The sequence below is a fragment of the Polistes dominula genome, unplaced genomic scaffold (genome assembly GCF_049000335.1).
Source record: "Polistes dominula isolate Pdom_NZ unplaced genomic scaffold, Pdom_raw_medaka contig_31, whole genome shotgun sequence".
Taxonomy (NCBI): Eukaryota; Metazoa; Arthropoda; class Insecta; order Hymenoptera; family Vespidae; genus Polistes; species Polistes dominula.
The window spans coordinates 3,687,501-3,706,031 of record NW_028300925.1 but is presented as its reverse complement, the minus strand read 5'-3'; the positions used below and the strand labels follow the sequence as shown (position 1 = coordinate 3,706,031).

The window sequence follows — 18,531 nt, the reverse complement described above, 5'->3', positions numbered from 1 at the left end:
AAGTTGTTGCGATTAATGCAAATTTTCGAGTCATTCCGAAAGCGACGTTGTGTCCGCAAAGTTAGACTACCGACTCCACTTATAATATATTCCATGGTTTCTCTATATAAACACATACACATATACATACGTAAACGAGTTCAGTGATCGCGAAACACTTTCAGTACGATCACTCGCATATATGAAATAAAGACGTTTGTAAAATATCTTATATCGTGCAGCTTATTATCTCACTCTCGTGGAATGTCTAACTTGGGTAAGCAGAACATTTGATTTAAGAAGGTTGCCTTAACGTGATCTTGATGTACGTTCGTGTGTTGCTTCAATCGAGAATAAGAAAGAGAGAGTAGAGAAAGAGAGAAAGAGAGAGAGAGAGAGAGAGAGAGAGAAAGGAACCCACACATATAGAAAGGTATACCTACGTGAGAGTAGAACGGGCTATACGTGTTAGTGTGTTTGCGAGTGAACGCAAGCGCGTGCATGGGTGGGTCCTGGGCTCGTGCGAAACGTAGGCGTAATGTACATACACATTTCTTTCTTCCCTTTCTTCTTTTTCTCTTTTTTTTTTTTTTTTTGTTTTTTTTAATCTTCTCTTTTCGCTCTCGTGTGCGTGCCTTTTTTCTATCTTCTCTTTTATACAGCCATATACTCTACTATGTTATAGATACCCACTAATATACACGTGAGAAGCTAATAATAGGTGATAATAATTATGTCGGTTGGTTAGATGATTAATAATACTCTCGTTTATGCGAGTTAGATCTTTCCAACTTGGTTAGTCGACTCCCTCGCATTTGCTTTTCATTTTTTATTATTTTATTTTATTTTATTTTATTTTATTTATGCGTATGGCTTTTATTTTTGTTGTTGTTTGCTTGTTTTTTTTTCTGTTAACCAAATGCGCCATTGTATTACCAAGAGATGTCGATAGTTCTCGTTCGAACACGAATTTAAATAAATAGATATCGTTTGCTTTCTCTCTAGCACGCGTACTACTCTTGTTCATGAACGTTTCTATTCTAATAGATAAATCAATCTCTTTCTGTTTTGTAGTAGCCGCGCGCGTGTTGTCGACTCTCCTTCTTTCTCTCTCTCTCTCTCTCTCTCTCTCTCTCTCTCTGTTGAAAAACATTTGGATTATTACTATGGCTTGGAAATACCGTATATATTATTCACGTTTAACGTCTGTCGCATTGAAATGCGTGTCAGTATTTGAATCAACGTCCAATTGAAATCGTTTAGATGGCCGTCTTGAAATTTTATTTATCCCATTTTATTTATCATTTTCTTTTTCTATCTTGTTAGTTCAAAATCGATATGGTTAATACACGTGTAGACAGATCGATGTGATGTGAGAACAATCTTATGTAACCCTAATGAGAAGCAACGAGATAAGAAGTCCAAGCTATCTCTCTCTCTCTCTCTCTCTCTCTCTTTCTCTTTCTCTTGGTGCGTTCATGTTCTTTTGCTAAAGTTGCACGAGTTACATTTCAAGAAAATGCACAGAGTTGTGTAATAATTAATTATAACAGGTCACCGCACTTCGTGCCAATCTGGATTCATGCATACCTTCTATGCGTATGTATGTATATATGTATGTGTGTATATTTGTGTAGTTGTAAACGTACCTTATGTTAAAACCTATTTGCCTCAGGTATGAACGTCCGGTTGAACCCTTCCTCCTATTCCTTCTATCTCATCTATAAATCACTTTGAATATTGTTTTATTTTCTCATACTTAAACATATCCCATGGTTATTTTCAAATTTGCCACCAATATTATTTCTCAACTTATTACAATCTTTTTCCTATTTTTTTTTTTGTATATATATATTATTTACAATTCAATAACATTGTAAATGTGCATCGATTTATAAATCACTTTCGGATACCTAACGTCTATCCTAGTTTAGATTGATTCGATTTTACAATACTACTTGACGAGTAGAAAAGTAGACGTCTCTGTTGCACTGTCTCTTAAAAGAACAAAAAAAAGAAAGGAAAAGAAAAAGAAAACAAAAAAAAAATATTCATCGACAAGGCGTTTCTAGTTTCTCTGCTTGTTTTGCATAACATTAGCATTAAATTCGATAGTCGTGAATAACAAGTCGGACTTTAATCTAATTATTTACGATAGTAACTTAATCTCCGGATATCTAAATCTAAATGTTGATGTAAGATATCTCTCCTTCCCCCCCCCCTAAAAAAAAAGAACAACAAAAAATAACAAGATTTTTTTATTCGCGATATTTTTCCTTATTGTTCCCAAAAATATATTTTATACTAGGGGTGCCCCGTCACGCGTTGCTGTAGCTCACAATTAGTCCAATACACACGTCTTTAAGTGACACACTCTGAACTAACAAAAATAATCATGACTCTTTGTTAATAAACAAATAATTGCGATTATAAATTGAGATATAAACTATCTTATCTTTCAAGTTGGATGAAACTGCACACAGTGTGCAAAATTTGATTAAAATTGGTTCAGTAGTTTAGGAGTTCATTGCGGACAAACAACGCATGACACGTAATTTATATATATTAAGATAAGATAGACGAGTCAAAATATAATATAATAATAAAATAAAATAAAAGATTGAGTGGCACCTTTAATGCGACGCTAATCTTCTCTACTTGCTCATCATCATCACCATCATCATCGTCACCATCATCATCATCATTATTATTATCATTCCCCTCGTTGATCGTCGTCGTCTTCGTTGTTGTTGTTGTTGTTGTTGTTGTTTCGAACATGTATCCCTACAAAGAGTAGAGTTCTCTTTCTCTTGACTCGTTTGTTCATCTTGTCGGGAATCACAATCGTCATCCTCGCCATTTTTCAACGTCTTTTTTAGAAGGAGTACCGGAAAGAATTGAGAACGAGCTAGCTGGAAGGGCTACCGAGGAGGAAGTTGGGAAGGGATGTTGTGAAGGCAAAGTGGGAGGAGAAGGAGGAGGAGGTGGAGGAGGAGGAGGAAAGATATCAAATCTGTGGGCGTGTGTGAACGATAGGCGAGAAGAAGAAGAAGGACTCGTGGAAAAGACCGAAATAATTTCTCTGCTCATTCGGTATCGCGCGACAGATAAGACACTCGGCTAAAAGGCCCGTCCCCCGGGTGATTTGTGCCTCGACCAAATATTTCTCTCAACGATTTTTACTTCTTCTTCTTCTTCTTCTTCTTATACGGGGTGGAGAAGAGAGGAGGAGGAGGAGGAGGAGAAGAGACGAGACGAGACTGAGAGAAAAGAACAAAAAAATATCTTTTATTTCATTTTTTTTTCACTTCTTCTTCTTCTTCTTCTTCTTCTTCTTCTTTTTCTCTTTTGCCTCGTCTGTCTCTCACCTTTAGTTCTTTTCGATAAAAAAAAAAAACTCAAAGAAAGAAAGGAAGGAAGGAAGAAAGTAAGTTTCGACAAAAGGAATCGTCATCCAACCTCGAGATATGATTTCAGGTTTTTTTTCTTTTTAACATATATTTCACATTCGAGAACCGAAAATTTTAGAGGATCAATTTTTCGAACAGAGAGAATATTTTAAAAGGAATTAAAATACAAGATGATTCTTCTTCTTGACATTTTGTTTTCTTTTCCTTTTTATTGCATGTATATGTTTAATTCGACTAAATATTCTTTCATCTTTCTCGCGCGCGCGGTTTAATCAATAAAACGTTTTATATCAAATTATTCGATAAAGAATAATCACATAGTAATCGTTTATTGAATTATGCCAAATTTTGAAATCAAAAGTAACTTTTAACTTTGTCTATCATTCATTGAGTCGACGAAAATGTTTTGTATCATTGTAATTTTTTGTCAAGTTAAATGCAATCATCGTCTCGTCGTAATAAAGTTGGCGGAAGCAAATCAGACGCGCTTGTTGCAACTCGTACGAAAATACTTTGTCGGGATTTGGTGGGGGGGAGATGTCTGAGGTGTAGCAGAGGGTACAGGAGGAGGGAGGGAAGAAGGGAGGAAGGGTGGGTTGATGTTGGGCAAAAAGGGTCGGCTAACGAACTCATTCCGGTGTGCGGCGATCGGGGAGACCGCGAACAGAGAAGAGATTTAGAGTCGAGTGACCCTTAAGTAAAAAAGCAATTCGTGTGAGCGTTGGTTAACGAGGAAGAGAGTTAAAACTACGTCCCCGCCCGCACAAACTCGTAACGTATGGAAGGAAGGAACGGTTGGAACGATTGGAACGGTTGGAACGGTTGGAACGGTAGTATTATGAACGATATGATCCTTTTGCCTTGGATGAGCTGGCGCTTTCCAACGAACAAACTCTGCGTGCAACCACACCACGTATCATCTCAACAAGCAAACCTTTTCTAAACCCTCAACCCCCTTCTTTCCCTCTCAAAATACCGGTTAAACGTCAAGATATTTGGCCCGTTTGTTTTCTTAGAAATGCTTTAGAAACCATGATAGAGATAGAGATAGAGAGAGAGAGAGAGAGATTGTTAAATGCCGACCGACTACTATCCTGTCATAGAATCTCCACACCCGGTGCTCAAAATTATTTCTAATTTTACCTATTATTTTTCTTTCCTTTTTTTTTATTTTTTGTTTTTAATTTAATATATTTGTTTAACAACCACGTGTGCTTAGATAATATTTACAAGTTTCGAATTTTAATGAACCATTTTTACGACTATGATCGCATGTATAAATTCAAAATTATGTCGAATACTTTGGCGTAATCTGTTTTACGATTATGAGAAATTATCATTAAAAAAAAATTCGCTGCGCGCAATGTGAAATTTGTTATGGTCTTTCTTTTTCATCTTTTATAAAGGTTTGATAATTTGCTTACTAATCTGTTTCATATAACTGTGAAAGTTATTAGAAAGATAAATATATATATATAATATACATATTACATATGTAAATATTATATATGTATTTGCTAGGATCATTCATATCGTTTCTTTCTTCTCTCTCTCTCTCTTTCTCTACGTCTATATCAAGATAATCCTCTGCGAAAGGAAGTTATGTACAATAGTCGAGAGGTAAAAGAAGCCGAAGAAATTTATCGCGACGAGGATCTTTAGTCCCGAAAGACTTAGGTCGGTCCACGAAAGAACGAATGGTACGATACGATGGGTAGTATAACATGTGTCGAACGGGTCTACGTTTCTCAAAGATATTGTCGATTTATATGTTACCGAGATATTTTTGACACTTTCTGTTAGTGGCAACCTAGCAACCAATAACAATCCATATCTTATTGACATTCAAAATCCAAAGAAAGAAAGAAAGAGAGAAAAATAGTTTGTTTCGTTTCGTTTAGTTTAGTTTTGAAATATTATTCTTTCTAACTCCATTAACTAGGAAGAAAATATGTCGCGTTGAAAATACTCACTTCACAGCGGGTGAGGGAAGAAGAATCACCGATGGCAACTTTTCGAGAGAGATTCGTCTATTGAAATCACCAGCCGCATAAAAAGAACGAAATTCCAGAACCGCATACCGTTCCCTACGCTAACAGGAGGATCAGAACAAGGTGGGGGTGGGGAGGTGGATGATTGTTCGAAGGGGATATCTCCTCGATCTCTTTTTCCTCCGTTCCTCAAAAGGATCCTTGCTCTCTCTCTCTTTCTCTCTCTCTCTCTCTCTCTCTCTCTCTCTCTCTCACTCTTGTTCTTTCTTTCTAGCCGTGGTGGCACTCGGTCTCTCAAACTGCACACGGAGTACTGGTACATTGTGTTTCTCATAATCTCTACCTGCTTGTTCCTCTCGGTTGGACATTTGACACGAGCGCACCCGTGTCCAGGTAGAATAAGAGAGAAAGAGTGAAAGATAGGGTTCCTCGTGTGCGCGCGCGTGTATGCGTTTATATGTATATATCTGTCTCATTCTTTCGTTCATCGATCTTTAGCGATTTCCGATCACTCGTGAGATCCGCTTCTGGCTCTCTCATCTTGTCCGTTCGTTTCATTCGATCACCGATTTCGCAAAACGTCGCTCCGCACTGCTGAGCTTTCATTCTCTAATTTGCAGATCATCAGACTAAACTATACGTACATCTATATACATATATATATATATATATGAGTGCGTGCGTGCGTATATGTATTTATACATTAGCAGTTATTTTGATTCTATGATCACCGAAACTTTGGCAATCGGTTTACGGATTGAGAGAAAGTTGAAAAGGATAATGAAGTTATTTCGAAGTCCGTTGTAACAAAAAAAGAAAGGTATAAAAAAGAAGAAGAAGAAATAAAAAAGAAATAAAGGGAAAGAAGATTATAGCAGTGAGTTATAACTACGCGCGAGTGCATAAGAGATGCGCGTGTTTTATGAAACTATCATAAATCATTTCGTCCGATCCGATTTGACATACACTTATATATATATACATATTTATATTTGTGCGTATACCTACACATCTAATAAAATCATAAGCATGCGTTGACTTATAGAAAACCTTGAGAAACTTCTTCCTTTATATTATACACGCATACATGCGCACGCACATACATATATAGATAGATGCATGTGTCTGTCGAGATTCGAAGTTAAAGAATCGGCAGGGGCGAATACAAGGATCGCCAAAAAAGTCTGACTGCCGATGGAATTACGGACATTATTCAATTATGACATCATTAAGCGCTTGTTGCGCTTTCAGGACCATACCGAGACCATACCGTGGACGTTTTTTCTTAACTCGTAAATGCATCCTCCTTCTATGGTCGAAAGATGAGAGAGAGAGAGAGAAAGAGATTGTTTTGCAGAGAAACCATGATTCCAATCCTAATTCTTAAGATCATCTAATTTTTACAAACAATCTTTTTAATTGCCACTTTTCCCCTTCTCCCATATTAGTTGGGCCCATTATTAAGTTAAAGTCGAAATATTATTTTGGGGACACTTTTGGTGCTGGTCGTTACATCCGCATCAGAATTTGAAACCGTTGAAAAGAATGATTCCACGAATATCCCTCGTATCTTTTCATAATCGGGTGACCTTCGCATAGTGATCATTCCTGGGAACTATGTTCCCGGTAAAATATACTACTTGGTTGGTCCCCGAGCTTTTTATCTCGCGGCTCAGAAGCGCGCGCTCGCTAATGACCGTCAGATACGGTCCCCACCGTTTTCGGGGACCGATTCTTCTCCTTCTCTCTCTCTCTCCCCCACTCGCTCACACTCACCCATACTATACGCACACGAAATTCGAGGGATGTTATATATCGCGCATTCTCTTTTTCTTTCTCCCATCTTTATTTTCTTTTTCTCTTTCTCACGTGCGAGACCGATCATTCGCATTTTAAGTTGTTCCTTTTGTCCTTAAGGTTTTCTCTTCGAAAGGGACTAACGGACCATGCGATAAGGAAAAATCGACCCACTCTCTCTCTCTCTCTTTCTCGACTTCATTTAAAATCCTCTCTATCAACCTTTCTTATTAACCGAGGAAATTTTGCGATCGTTAGACTCCAACAACGATCACCATTTTTGTCGAATTTGAATCTTTGCCAAAAATCCTTGTGTATGTATATTTCTATTTTTTTTTGTCGTGAATTAAATACATACATATATATATATGTATAAATAGTGAACATAATCCATTGAACGTACGATGTTAAGAAAAAAGGCAGCTGGGAGCAGTTAGTAAGTGGTATGTTGAGGACTACAACAATGCACCGGCAGAAACGCTTTTGCAAGATAAGTCCGACCGACGCATTCCGCTTCGGCAAAATGCAGCGCACACATTGTTCCTTGCATGATCCGACTCTATAATTAGTGCTTTGTACATCCTAGCAGCTCACCTCGCCAAGTGGTAATCTAAAGAAATGAAATCCCTCGTTTCTCCTTTACCCGTTCTATCCTTATAGTAATAATAATCATAATAATAATAATGATAATAGTAATAATAATAATTTTAATAGTAGGCAAAGATATATTCGTTTCTATTAACCTACCTCGATCTAGAAAATGGTCTCTCGATCGGTTATAATAAACGCCTAGCCTAAACGATGAACATGAGTGAGGGGGAGTTGTCGGTGCTGGAATGTCGAAGTTGAATGTAATTGGGGGATTGGGATGAGGTGGGGTGGGGGTTGGGGTGGGGGGGGGGGGAATTGAATAATTATTTGTATAAGCAGGATAGCTACCAGCATGGCATCAACAACGGACATTTTTACGAAGGAAACGAACGTTGTTTGAAGTATGCGTTAGAGTTGAATAATTTTCTCTTTAACATTGCTTTTCCTTGTAAGAGCAAAGAAAGCGGAGGCATCGAAATCTCACGAGGGGGGGGGGGAACATACACATAGGTTATATGTATAGAACGTAAAGTCGAATGATGCATGAGGATCCCAGAAATTCAGTCCCAGAACCATGGGGCTCCAATTCTCCGTCGTAGCTTACTATGCTTGATTTACATTTATTTAGGGCCTAGACAAACACTCGGACACGTAACACGAATCTCTACACGTCTACTGGTCTCCCAAGCAATTCCATCTGTCAAACCTTTTTGTAAGCCTTCTTTCTTTCTTTCTTTCTCCTTCTACTCTCCAAAACCCCTTTCTCTTTTTCTTCTTCTTCTTCTCTTTTTTATTTTACTACCTATCTTGTTTTTTTTTTTTTTTTTTTTTTTTTTCGTTGAATCACAGATTAATCATTGAATCTTCATCGACGATTTTACCGCGATCTTATCGAACACGCACCATAGATATATACCTACGTTAATAATTTCTAATGGTGTTCCGAGAAATATCAATTTATTCCTGGAATTCAAATTCATTTTTCTTTTTCTATTTGTTACATTTTATGTAAATTAAATTCAATTGTAATCCCATCGATCGTGGTTTTTTATTAACGAACCAAATTTGTGCACCTCAAAACAAATGATAAAAAACAAGGATCTATTAAAAATCATAGACTCGCGAATTTCTAGGAGAGAGAGAGAGAGAGAGAGAGAGAGAGAGAGAGAGAAAAAGATAGTTTCGATAGGACATCGTTCAGTTGGTATCTCTACCTTGTTTGCCCCTTTCGTCGTCGTCATCCTGACCCTCCCAACGCCAACAGTCATCCATCCGTCCGTCGGTGTGTCCGCAGAGCGGAGATGTCAACGTGAATTAGTGTTGGAGGGAGAGAGGATGTGAGTTCAACAAGGAAGAAGAAGAGGACGACTAAAGAAAGAAAGAACGAGAGAGAGAGAAAGAGAGTGAGAGAGAGCTGAAGAAGAGGAGGAAGATGAGAAGGGTGGAGAAGAAGAAGGGGAAGAAAGAAATGCACGCTCGGTTCTATGCGCCTGTGCGAGGAATGCAGGCGGATAGAAAGGGAGAGGAGATAGAGAGAGGAACGCGTTAGGTGCGACAGAGAGAGAGAGAGAGAAAAGAGGGAGTGAGAGAGAGAGAGAGGTGGTTTGGCCCTAGAGAGTCTAGATCCTTTCTCGAGGGCTCGGAGAGCGAGATGTGCGTTTGTCTCCTTCGTTCGGTCTCGCTTTTCTCTCTATCCTTTTCCTAAGGTTCACCACCATCGGCGTCATCGTTTCCTTCTTTCTCTCCCTCCCTTCCTCCCTTCCTCTTCTTGACTCCTTTTCCATCTCCGTCTCTCCGTTAGTCACGCGTGCACACACGCAAGTACGTCCTTCTTCTTTCTCCCTTCCCACCTTGGTCTCAGTCTCTCTCTGTCGGTCGTCGAGTTAGTATCTTTCTCTCTCTTTCTATCTTTCGAATGCACGCTATTCTCCGATCCTTTCCTCTCACGAGACGAGACTCTGGCTTCTCTTCTTCCACTCTATCCCTCAGGCACTCGGTGCTTCTCTTCCATCTTTCTTTCTTTCTTTCTTTCTTTCTTTCCTTCTTCGAGCCATCCACGAGCTGGTTGGCTATGTGTGTTCTCTCTAGACCCACACATTCCATGACTCTTTCTCTCTCTTTCTTTATTTCTTGGTTTTGTTGGTCGCTCACTCACTCGCTCACTCGCTCGCTCGCTCGCTCACTCACTCACTCACTCACTCACTCACTTACTCGCACGCTCACCTTCTTCTTCGGTTCTCGAAGCTCGCGTTCCCTCGGTCGTTCGTTCGTTCGTTCGTTCGGTCGGTCGGTCGGTTTGTCGGTCCTTGTCTCACGAGCGGTGGCCAAGAGGGCCTTATCTTATGCAGGAAGGTGGTGCGGAACCCACCGGACCCCTTTGGAAGGCCCCGCATGACATTAATTTTGAAATATTATTTGGGCCCCCCTCCTGTGCCGAGGACCCTCTCTTCTTCTCTCTCTTTCTCTCTCTCTCTTTTTCTCTTTGGTATGCTCATATACACGCACACGCAACACACGCACATACATATATATGTATTATATGTGAGTCCTTGGCGCACTGCATGGAATTGCACACTCCAACTGACGCCAGGTCCAACGTTGGTACTTTGCTGGACCAAGAAGACACTTGGTTGGGTATAACTTCCCAAAAAGCTTGGCAAGTAATTTATGGAAGTCACCTGAGATGATGCTGGTGATGGTAGTAGTGAAGGATTGAAGAGACTTAGACCGAATATGTGTGCACAGAGAAACAGAATAAGAGAGGAAATAAAAATGGTAAAGAGAAGGAGGAGAAGAGAATGGCTACCGATCTTACAGATTCTCTCTCTCTCTCTTTCTTTCTCTTTCTTTCTTTCCTTCTCTCTTTGATTCTGCCTGCTTGCTCACGAGAAAACGAACGTACTACCTTTGATATCGTTCCGAGATGTAATTGCGCAGATTGGAGCCCGAATAAAGTCCGCTGTAACGAGATACCCTGTTGGAAGAGAATCGACCGGAAATAATGCAACTCGGATCTTAAACGTGCATCGCCTCTCTCGTCCCGAATATCTGTACCACCAGAAGAAGAGACCTCTTGGCCCTTTTCTAAATTCGTGGAAATCCAACGGAAGTACTTACTTACTTACTTACTTACATACTTACTTATTCGTTTGTAACGCGATACCAACTTCGCGCAAATTTCCTTTTTAATATTCGTTTATTCGGCTCCTTGTCATAAGGATTATCATCATAACCGTGCTACGTGCCGTATGAATATGAGATTGAAAAAATACATAGCAATGAAATTCAACGTTAAATTTGAATCGCGTGTTCGATGTCGGAAACGTTTAAAAATTTCAGATTTCAAATACGAGAAAGAAGTAACAAAAAAAAAGGATAAAAAAAACCATGCAAGAAAATCATCCTCATTTGTATAAATAATCTCTTCTTAATACTAGCATCACTTACATTAGATATAATAGATAGGAGTAAGGAACAGCAAACGGGAGGTTAAAAGTCAAGGAATAGAAAAAAAGAGAATAAAAAAAGATTAGAATAATAATGGTTCTGGCAAAACGTCGAAGATGCTAAAGTATACCCTGGGGAAATAAATGACGTGTCTTTCAAAGCAGGGGAAAATGAAGGAAAATGAAGGAAAATGAAGGAAAAGATGCATATATACATAGGTGTGTCGATTTCCTCAGGGTAGAAGAAGAGTGTACTAAAAGAATACTAATTCAGGGGGTTGGAAAAGAGAAAGATAGATGAGTCGTGGATTACTATACGTTGGTGTGAGAAATAGGAAAATAGTATTACCGGGCCGTTACTTACTACGGGACAATGGTTGCCCACTTACCGCAATATAAGCTTCGCGGTAAACCTCCTTCCAAGTCTCAGCTACTTGCGTACTTGTTTAGTAGTCGTTGGTAAACGGACTGGCGAAGGGAAGGGGGTTGTTGGTTGGTTGCCTTGGCGCAACTTAAGTCTATGGTGTTCGGTGTTTGGCCGGACACATCGCATGACATTCCTTCTCTCTTGCTTGCTTGCTTTCTTTCTTTCCCTCCCATCTTTATCCTCGTCCTACACCTCCACCTCCACCTCCACCTCCACCTCCGCCTCCGTCTCAGTCTCCGTCTCCCTTTCCCTTCCATCTCTCGCACATAAACCGCAAAGAAACCCCTTCCGACGGGAAAGTTATGTATCCTTGTAGCGATTTGTCTCGGATACTTCTGCCTTGCGCGCGAGCGAGCAACTGAACTCGCGCCTCTCGAGTCTCCTCTTATCTCTCTCTCTCTCTCTCTTTCTCTCTCGTTCTCTCTCTTTCTATCTCTGCTACTCTCTTTGACACGTATCCCAAGAGACAACTGCATAATCGACTCGACTTTTTTACTTACTCACGTATACTTCTTCTTCTTCTTCTTCTTCTTCTTCTTCTCTTCTTCTTCTTCTTCTTCTTCTTCCTTCTTCTTTTTATTCACATTGGTATGACAAAGAAGTGAGAAGGAAAATGTTATCCGTTTGTCCTAGAGAAAAATCTCATTAATTTTCATTAAGTCATATTTGTAAGATTTTGTTCGTCACGAATACTTCGACGTGTCTCTTCCACGATTACTTTGTGGTTACGTAGTCTCTCTCATTCTATTCTTTTCTTGTTATTTTTTTTCTTCTAAAATATATTCCAACGATTGAATCGACAATTATGGCACGCATTGGACGTTAAAGTGTACGTTGAAATATTTGTTTAAAAATGATCAAACCAGAAGAAGGATAGCTAGCTAGATAGCTAGCTAGATAGATAGGTAGATAGATAGATAGATGGATAGATAGATCACGCTTTGCTCGGTCGTTTTCTCTATTGTATTTCTCTTTTGTCTAAAAAAAAAAAAAAATAAAAAGAGAAGAAGAAAAAAGCACTAGAAAGATAGAAGGAACAAGGATGTAGTATCGTAAATGTTAAGTTGTTTTATTTTATTTTCGTGGGTAAAGATAATCGAAGATTATAGGCCGCGATAGAGAAAAGCGACTGACTCTTGTGGTGGTGGTGGTGGTTTGTTGTGCGTTTGAATGAAAGTAGAGACGCGGAATGATTCAGGACATCTATGTGGATAGTCAACGGGTCGTAAAGCCAGCCAACCATCGGCCCCGAGGTCAACTTCGAAGCGCGTTGACGGGGACTATTAAGTAGATCGGTACGTGCCATGTCGAATGATGAGAGAGAGCGAGAGAGAGAGAGAGAGAGAGAGAGACAGTGCATGGAAGAATGCACTACGATTCGATACAAACGTCAAATGATTATTCAACCTAAACGTACGTCAGAGTGCGAAGTGCGTGCACGTCTGAGTTTACAATCGCGTAACTGAAACGAAAGCAAAAGTTTTTCATTTAACTTTTTTCCTATTTCTATTCATAGAGAATGACAACTTTTTATTGTTAATAATTTTTTGTTATTAAATGCAACAAAACTTTAGTATTGTCAAATTTGGATTTTCAGATAATTTTTGACAATTGTTATTAATCGATTTTCGAGTTAAGTCAAGTTCCTACGGAGTGTCAGTATTCTTAGGAGAAAGTACGTAAAGAAAGAGAGAAAAAGAGAGAGAGAGAGAGAGGGAGAGGGAGGGGTCCTTCTCTCTCGTCGACTCCGGGGAATGTAAGAAAATGGATATCCTTGGTTTCGATTGTATTCAAATAAGTTCGTCCCTCTTTTTGATGTCACTGTATATCTCGTGATAATTAGTCACCTTTAACGTCTTACCCAAGTGGATTTATCGTTTTGCTCGAATGGCTCGCGCGAAGTCTATAGCATTAAAAAAAAAAGGTAGAGAAAAGAAAAGAAAAAGAAAAAAAAGGGAAGGGGGTGGGGTGAAGAATGGGGAAGACGAGCAAGGGTGAGAGGGCTGAGGTTTGTATAAAAGAGATCGGTGCTTTGCAGTAGGATAGGTGAATTGTGCGAATTTTTTTTCAATGAATCGACTTCCTTTTTCGCAGTTGACCTTATAAGAACGAGTTATGGGCAGTTATTGGGGAGGGTAGAAAAAGGGTGTTCAGTTGAGCTCACTTGAGCTCAGTTGAGTTCCAAGAAAAGAGAGGAGGGAGACAGAGTTTTGCCGACATCGGTAAAGGAGTTTCACGAGATTTATCGTCAATCCAAAATGTCTACCATTATAATCTGAATGTTCGAACTCAATTAGCATATCGTTGAAAGTACTCAACCCATTCGGATGAAGGAATTCTATTTCGATGTGTGTTTCTACCAGACAGACGATAGGAATACAGGTAGAACTATAACTATAGTTATAGGTAGGAGGTGGGAGGGATACGTTTGTATTGATTTTTCGAATACTATTAGTAGTCGCAGGTAAAACAAGTTGGTTGGTTGGTTGCTTGATTGGATGGGTTGTGGTCCGCTAAGCATTAGAGCTTTCTGCAAATTACGTAAACGATTATCGCGGGTTTGTTAAATTACTTCCTAAAACGCGTTATCTAGAGTGCCACGGCCAACCTCCTTGCAAATCTCGTTACAGATAATACGAAATACAAAGAGAGAGAGAGAGAGAGAGAGAGAGAGAGAGAATGAGTAAGAGGGAAGGGAAGGAGAAAACTCTCTCATCGGCGATGTTGAAACGGCGCTCACGCGAAGACCATAATCCATTCGACCACGCGCATACAAAGATAATGATGTTAAAATTAGCCGTGGTCACGCGTATTCGATGTACGTATCTACCTACGCTTTCGATGTATGCGTTTTTTTCAACAGCAAACCAAATATACGTATGGTCCTATGTGTGCGTTCATTTCGAAGAAGAAAAAAATCATAAATCAAAAGAGAAAAACAACAACAACAGCAACAACAGGGAGGAGGATTCTACGCGAGTAACGCGTTCTTCCGCATTTTTCTTATAAAATGTAAACGCACGTTTATATACCCTGAATTATAGCACGCGATATATGCAAAGCTCAGGCCAGAGAGCGCAGTGATTCAAAAGGAACCACCATCGTCATCGTCACGTGATAAGACACGTTGACTACAAAATAAAATCATACATTTCTTTTTTGTTGTTGTTGTAATTCCCCAAAAATGTTAACCAACATTATTCTCTTCTTCTTCTTCTTCTTCTTCTTTCCTTCGTATAATAGTAATAAGAAATTCAAGGAAGGATCGACCTTGAACGGGACTTGCAAGATCGAACATCCAAATCCTCTTCCAGGATTCCGTTAGAACGAGATAAAACATTGGATAGAAAAAAGAAGAGAGAGAAAGAGAGAGAGAGAGAGAGAGAGAGAAAGAGAGGGAGATGAGCACATGCGAGTATGCGAGAGAAAGTTACTTTACGGCGCAAAGTAACGTAATGTAAGGCACGCACGTACACGTGCAGAGTAATGTACATGTACGTGAGATCGAGGGCGTGGGGCCCCCTGGGCTTCACTGCTGGCAGAAGGGGACTTATATACCGAAGCACAGGCGGCTTATCGGGCATACATCCTCGCTCGCAGATTAGCATAATGTCTGCTGCAATGCGTAGGTACTCTTTCCCTCTGACCAACCTCCTCCTCCTCCTCCTTCTCCTCCTCGTCTTCCTCCGCTTCTTCTTCTTCTTCTTCTTCTTCTCTTCGTTCCACTTGTTGTCTCTTTCTCTCTTTCGTACCAACTTACCTTTTCCCTTCTCTACTTCTTCTTCTTCTTCTTCTTCTGCTCTTTGCATCTCTGTGGCTCTCAGAGCTCCTCTCTTTCTCGAGAGAGAGAGAGGCATCCTCATCACCATCGCCACTGCCACAGCCTCGTTCCATCACCCTTCGTGGATACCCGCAGGGACAGCCGTGATGATAAAATAATAATAATATTAATAAGAACAACGACGATAATAATAAGGGTGGGGAACGAACGGGTGCCTCTCCGACTCTTTCGAAAATCTTCCTTCATCTCTCTCTCTCTCATTCTCATTCTCATTCTCTTTTTCTTTCTTCATTCCTTGTTATTTTCCACGAAAAGTCATAAGATCGATCGATCGATCGTTCGTTCGTTCGTTCGTTCGTTCGTTCGTTCGTTCGTTCGATCCTTATCTATATGCCTTTCTCGATCGTTTTGAAAAAAGAATGAATTTGTAACATGCGAGAAAGAGAAGAATGAAACAAATCTCTTTTTGTTAAGTTTTATAACAAAAAGAAAAGAAAAGAAAAATTATGAAATCGAGTAACCCTTCTTTTTTTTTTTTTTGTTAATACATTTGCAGTAAAGACAATGCGTCAGGAATTTTTAGTACTTTCTTTTAAATTTATAGTCCTGGTGATAAATCGTAAATCGAGAATTGAGAATTGGCTGCATGTCTTGAACAAAGTCGAACCTCCCGATCGACTTCGCGATAGTTCGAAGAGTTCGCATAGGTAAGGTATGTGTTCGGGAAACTATCGACTCCCGTTATTTCCCCGGCTCTTTCTCTCTTTCTCTCTTTCTATCTATCTCTTTCTCTGTCTCTCTTTCTCTCTTTCTTCGTTGGCAGGTGAAGCCGACTCACGACGTTCCAGGATCGCCGCTTACAAGGTCAATGATCCTTTTCCAAATGTATCTACTTCGTACTACGTAGGAAGTTAATCCTTTCGATCCATTGGATATATCTCATAACTCGTACAACGTTTCATTTATAATTATAATTTTTAATGAATTACATATAAATATTATTTTTCTTAGTTAATAAAAATTCTTTACCGTAATATATATCTTTTATAATCAAGCATCAGAAGAATCTGTAGAGGGTTTTAACGTTAAAATCAATTTATTTAAGTATACTTACTTTTGGTCCAGTATCTTAAGATCGTCGTCATCTCGCGAGGACGATCTAAAGAAATTTCAAATAAAGAGTAAACGAGAAGGTTGCTCGTTTTGCGAAGAAGAAGAAGAAGGCCGCCACGGAATTGGCCCTCGAACGTCGTGACTGGTTTCGTTCGCCGAAATCGAGGTGCATGGGGTCCTATATCTATCTCTTTCTCTCTCTCTCTCTCTCTCTCTCTCTCTCTCTCTTTCTTTCTTTTTCTTCGAGCGTAAAGAGAAATAAAGTCTCTGGTCTTTGGCCGACGGTGATGGTGGTGCTGTTGATGGTGGTGATGGTGGTGGTGGTGGTTGCAAGGAGAGTATACCTTACCCTAGTAGTGAGCGTGCACAGCAACAATACGTTTCGTCTCGCGGTACGACGCCAACGGGTTACGGGGGCCCCAGAATCGAGTTGTGGGCCCAAGATGCAAGAGAGAACAGGGCCTCAGCTTCGCTGCCACTGCTATTATGGCCAATAATTCATTGAGTGACTGTCAGGCCCTCCGCCGACCAGCCCAGGGCTGCCGCACCCCTCGCGCCTACATTCTCTATACGGGGTGCCACGAAAAATACGAATAACGTATTGCCCTTCTTACTTTCGCACGGGTTACGAATTATTTAACCAATTTTTATTTATACTCCATTGCTTTTGTATGATATACTTTTGAAATAATACTTTGCTAAACCGGATACATAATATTACGCCATCGATAATCGCATAATGCAACGGAAATTAGGAGAATACAATTTCAAAAGTACTAACATATCAGCTAAAACATCTTACGATAAAAATACACCTATTTGGTATTCGAACGAATAAAGGGAAAACAAATCAAGTAGATAATATTTATGAATCTTTGGATAAATGCAAATAGTTCAAATATTTTCTAATCAAAGGTAAAACACACATTAGTAAAATAAATAAGCTTATCGATCAGAGAAAGAAAGATACAAACTGTGTAATCCGTATTGCAAAGGAATATCCTTCAATGTCAATCACGTGCCATGTTGTCGTCGTATCATCTCTCTCTCTCTCTCTCTTTCTCTCTAACGCATATACACATAGACACAGACAGACACACAAAGTAGACACTTTAATTTCTCAATCGTACGATTAATTTCCCCGATTATTTTCCCGAGGCAGAGCGCGAAGGTGCGCGCAAACCGCGATAGGGATAGTCGGAGAAAGAAAAGAAGGGGGGAGGAGGAGGAGGAGGAGGAGGAGGAAGTTATCGCTGGGAGGATCGCGAATGGATTTTTTTTTTGTTATTTTTTTTCGGCGTCCAACTCGAAAACCGGTAGTGTCGTGCTCCTTTCGTACACGCCGGTAGCGAACACAACAACCACACAACGATTGCCTTTTGCTTCTCCGCGATACAGGAAATACATTAATTCTAAATTGCGTACGTGCCGAACAAGCGTTCTCGGACGAATCGGATCTAAATTACTCGAATCAGAGAAAGAAAAAGATGGAAAATGTATAGAGAGAGAGAGAGAGAGAAAGAAGGATAGATAGGTGCGAGCAACTTAGGCCAATTATCCATTGCGATATTCTATTGCATCTTTTAGCTAAAGGATTACGAGACACTCGCTGACAACTTAGATAACGATAAGATTTCTTCTACCTTTAATAGAACGTGCCGAAGGATATTAATGAAGGACACCTTAACGAGTATCGATCGTTAAGCAAACTTTACATGGAGATGTATATATCTTTATATGGGTTCCCATATCTCTGTGTATAGATATATAGATGTATATAGGTATATTTCGCGTATGCAAAATAATCGTGCGTGTGTGTGTGCGTATGTAATATGTCAGGGAGAGGGGAGAAGCGTGAAAGGGGGAAAAAGTTATCAGTAAATTAATTAAGCGTAAGCTTATATATATGTGTGGATACTTTTCGTCGAGTAATTTCAATCAATTTGTGAATCATCGTTTAATGTAATATATCTGCTAAATGACGAAACTCTTTATA

General features: G+C 39.6%; 2 protein-coding genes across 3 annotated transcripts in view; one reads left to right on the top strand and one right to left on the bottom strand.

Moving 5' to 3' along the window:
* The window catches only part of Pgant7 (N-acetylgalactosaminyltransferase 7), a 29,638-nt gene extending 17,657 nt beyond the window's left edge, over positions 1-11,981 (bottom strand). Inside the window, exons 1-2 of one of the 2 annotated variants that reach the window (XM_089171021.1) lie at positions 11,604-11,981; positions 2,611-2,763 (exon numbers count right to left, since the gene is read on the bottom strand). The gene's annotated coding sequence lies outside the window, so the exon portion shown is untranslated. The remainder of the gene's footprint in view (positions 1-2,610; positions 2,764-11,603) is intronic. The other variant, XM_015332640.2, reaches the window with a different exon arrangement.
* Positions 1-18,531, top strand: part of ft (cadherin-related tumor suppressor fat) — an 84,011-nt gene that overhangs the window by 8,737 nt on the left and 56,743 nt on the right. The window lies entirely within an intron of this gene.